Source organism: Mus caroli, chromosome 1 (genome assembly GCF_900094665.2).
Source record: "Mus caroli chromosome 1, CAROLI_EIJ_v1.1, whole genome shotgun sequence".
In the NCBI taxonomy this organism is placed as follows: domain Eukaryota; kingdom Metazoa; phylum Chordata; class Mammalia; order Rodentia; family Muridae; genus Mus; species Mus caroli.
The window spans coordinates 133,138,951-133,143,667 of NC_034570.1; positions in this window are offsets into that span (position 1 = coordinate 133,138,951).

Here is a 4,717-nt window from a genome sequence, read left to right on the forward strand (position 1 = left end):
GAGTCCACCTTCTTGAGTTCTTTATATATATTGGATATTAGTCCCTTATCTGATTTAGGATAGGTAAAGATCCTTTCCCAATCTGTTGGTGGTTTGAGCTCCCACTTGTCAATAATCGATCTTACAGCACAATTCAATGAGTTTTTAAGTTTCATGATGTTTCAGTTGCTTTTAATATTCAGGATTAATCCTTAATAGTCAAAGAGCATACAGATACTTTTTTTTTTCAGTTTTTCTCTTGAGACTTGCTTTGTGCCAATACATGGTCAATTTTGGAGAAACTTTTATGATTTTTTTTTTTAAAGAACAAGGTATGTTCCTTTGTTTTGCAGTACGTGTTCTATAAATATCTATTAGATTCATTTGCTTTTAATTTCAGTTACCTCGAGAATTTCTTTGTGTAGTTTTTGTCTGGATGGCCTGTTCTTTGGCAAGAGTGGAGTATTGAAGTCCCCACTATCAAAGTATCAAGTTTAATAAGTATTTTAAGGTGCATGAGTGATTCATTGATTTTCTTTGCTGTCCTTGATGTTGAGATTTGCAATGTCTTATTGGTAATTTTTATTTAATAAATATTTTTTATACTTTCCTTGATTTCAAGCCTACTTTGTCTTATATGAATGTGACTATAACAGGTTGCTACTTAGGTCTATTTTCTTAGAATATATTTTCCATCATTTACTCTGAGGTAAAATGTATCTTTGATTTTAGAGAGTGCTTCTTTTTTTTTTAATTAGGTATTTTCCTAGTTTACATTTCCAATGCTATCCCAAAAGTCCCCCATACCCACCCCCCAAATCCCCTACCCACCCACTCCCCCTTTTTGGCCCTGGCGTTCCCCTGTACTGGGGCATATAAAGTTTGCAAGTCCAAAGGGCCTTAGAGAGTGCTTCTTAATGCAGGAAAAAATGTGGATACTGTATTCACATTCACTCTATTAGTCTATATCTTTTGGAAGATGGCAATTGAGACCATTGATGTTGAGCAAAACCAATAAAGAGTGTTTATTGTTTCCTGTTAATTTGCTACAATGATGTGTGTGTGTGTGTGTGTGTGTGTGTGTGTGTGTGTGTATGTGTGTGTGTGTGCATATCTGTGTGTGTGTTCATATCTCTGTCTGTGTATGCATATCTGTGTCTGTGTGTGCACACGTGGGCACAAGTGTGCACATGTATGTGTGTGTGTGTGCCTTTTATGGTTTATGAAATTTTCTTGTATGTTTATTTGAAATAATTTTGGTTTATTTGACCTAGGTTTCTTCACCCTACTCTTTTCTTATTATACTTAGATTTGTTCTTTTCATACTATCCCTTATTTCCTGGGATTTTTTTTCCTGGGTTCTTATAGAGTTAACATCTTATTTTATTAAAATATTCATTTCCTTTTAATTCCCAGATTCTCCCTTACATTCTCTATATTTTGTTAGTGAGGCTTTCCTATGAAGTTTCTCTTTAAACTTCTTAATATTTATTTTCCAGATTATTTCAGTTTGTGTTTTTTATATTTGGTCTTTTTCAACCTTTGGGTCTTTTTTTTTTATTTAATTTTATTTTTAGTTTATTCTTTATATTCCATATCCTATCCCCCACCCCACCCTCATCATCCACCTTCTGACTGCTCCATATTCTACACCTCCTCCCCACACCACCCCTTTTCAACAAGGATGCTCTCACCCCACCTCACTTGACCTCTAAACTTGCTGTCGTCTCCAGTCTCTTGAGGGTTAGGTGTATCATCTCTGAATGAACACAGACCTGGAAGTCCTCTATTGTATAAGTGTTGTGGGGGAGGGGGGGTCATGTCATTTGGTGTATGCTGTCTGTTTGGTGGTCCAGTGGAGAGATCTCTGGGTTCCAGATTAATTGAGACTGCTGGTCCTCCTACAGGATCCCCTACTCCTTAGCTTCTTTCAGCTTTCCCTAATTCAATAACAGAGGTCAGCTGCTTCTGTCCATTAGTTTGGTGCATATATCTGCATCTGATTCTTTCAACTGCTTTTTGGGTCTTTCAGAGGGCAGTCATGATAGGTCCCTTTTTGTGAGCACTCCATAACCTCAGTAATAGTGCCACGTCTTGGGACCTACCCTTGATCTGGAACCCACTTTGGGCCTGTTGCTAGACTTTCTTTTCCTCAGGCTTCTCTCCATTTCCATCCCTGTCATTTTTTCAGACGGGAACAATTATGGGTCAGAGAAGTGACTGAGGGGTTTCAACCCCATCCTTCACTTCATGTCCTATCTCCCCGCTGGAGGTGGGCTCTATAAATTCCCTCTCCCTACAGTCTGGCATTTCATCTAAGGTTCCTCCCTTTGAGTACTGGGAGACTCTCACCTCCCAGGTCTCTATTGCATTCTGGAAATTCGGCTAAACCTCCTATTTTCTGAGGTTGCCTGTTTATATTCTTTCTGCTGACCCTCAGGATATTAGTCATTTTCCTCACTCAAAACCAGATCAGTACCCTCTCTCCCTCACTCTTATTTTCTTCTAAATAAGTCTTTAAGGGATTTATTAACTTCCTGTTTAAGAACATTTATCACATTTATAAAGGCTATTGTGAAATCTCTATCTTGTACTTAAGCTATGTTGTAATACTCAGGGCTGTTATTGTGTTTTTATGGTGGGGTCTAGGCTTCAAAGGATTGTGATTCTAGGTTCTTTTTATGTGGTTTTGTCTTTTTGGTTTTTGTTTCTTGGTTTCTTTTATCCTTTCTGATTTTAAGAGTGTGTGGTGGTTTTGTGTTGCCAGGCAGAAAATTCTTATAGGGTGCTCATAGTTATGGTCACTTGGCATTCACTATAAAATATGTTCCCAAGTGCTGAAAACCAATACTCATGATTGAAGATGAACTAGGAGGTATAAAAAGAGTATTGAATTGATAAATGGGACCTCATAAAATTGCAAAGGTTCTGTAAGGCAAAGGACATGGTCTAAAGGACAAAACAGCAACCAACTGATTGGGAAAAGATCTTTACCAATCCTACATTTGATAGAGTGTTAATTACTGTATATATCCAATATATACAAATAACTCAAGAAATTAGACTACAGATAATCAAATAATCCTATTAAAATGGGGTACAAAGCTAAACAAAGAATTCTCAATTGAGGAAACTCAAATGGTAGAGAAGCAGCTAAAGAAATGTTCAACATCCTTAGTCATCAGGGAAATGCAAATCAAAACAACCGTGAGATTTCACCTCACACCAGTCAGAATGGCTAAGATCAAAAATGCAGGTGACAGCAGTTGCTGGTGAGGATGTGAACAAAAAAAAAAAAAAAAAAAGAGGAACATTCCTCCATTGATGATGGGAAGGCAAGCTCTGAAAATCAGTCTGGCAGTTCCTCAAAACATTTGGACATAGTATTACCTGAGGACCCAGTGATACCACTCCTAGGCCTATACATAAAAGATTCTCCAATATATAACAAGGACACATCCTCCACTATGTTCATAGCAGCCTTATTTATAATTGCCAGAAGCTGCAAGGAACCAAAATATCACTCAATAGAGGAATGAATACAGAAAATGTGGCACATTTACACAATGGAGTACTACTCAGCTATTAAAAATAATGAATTTATGAAATTCTTAGGCAAATGGATAGAAGTAGAAAGTATCGTCCTGAGTGAGGTAACCAGATCACAAAAGAACACACATATGGTATACATTCACTGATAAGTAGATATTAGGTCAAAAGCTTGGAATACCTAAAATACAATTCACAGACCACATGAGGCTTAAGAAGAAGGCAGACCAAAGTGCTTTGTACCTTCTTAGAAGGCGTAACAAAATATTCATGGGAGTAAATGTGAAGACAAAGTGTAGAGCAAAAACTGGAGGAAAGGGCACCCAGAGGCTCGCCCACCTGGGAATCCATCTCATATACATTCATCAAACACAGACTATTGTGGATGCCAAGAAGTGCATGCTGAAAGGAAACTGAAAAGACTGATTCCTGAGAGGCTCTGCCAGAGCCTGACAAATACAGAGGCAGATGCTCATAGCCAACCATTGGACTGAGCACAGGATCCACTATGGAGGAATTAGAGAAAGGACTGAAGGAGCTGGAGGGGTTAGCAACCTCATAGCAAGAACAATATCAACCAACCAGGACTGCCAGGGTCTAAACCACCAACCAAGGAGTACAGATGGAGTGACCCATAGTTCCAGCCCTATATGTAGCAGAGCATGTCCCTGTAGGGCATCAATGAGAGAAGAGGTCCAGTGAAGGCTCAATGCACCAGTGTAGAGAAATTCAAGGGCATGTAGATAGGAATGGGTAGGTGGTTGGGGGAACACCCTAATAGAAGCAGGAGGAGGGGGATGGGATAGGGTGTTTCTGGGAGGATCAGGAAAGGGAATAACATTTGATATGTAAATAAATAAAATATCCAATTTATAAAAAAAGAAAGAAAATGTCAGTATTTTATGGGGAAAGAAAATGTCTAGAAGGAAAGCAGAGTGTTTCACTAGAATTTGCTTCATGCTATATAGTGATAGTGAGTGAGGAAAGAACACATAGAAACACTGCTACAAATCTGGGGTTAAGACTCGAGGACTGAATATCAAGGAAAACTGGTAGAATACGTGATGTTAACATATTTGTATAGGCTTGGCCTGTAGGTTTACAGGAATTGCCTGCTGTGGTTAGTTATTCTGATAACAATGTGTGTGTGTGTGTGTGTGTGTGTGTGTGTGTGTGTGTGTGTGTGTGT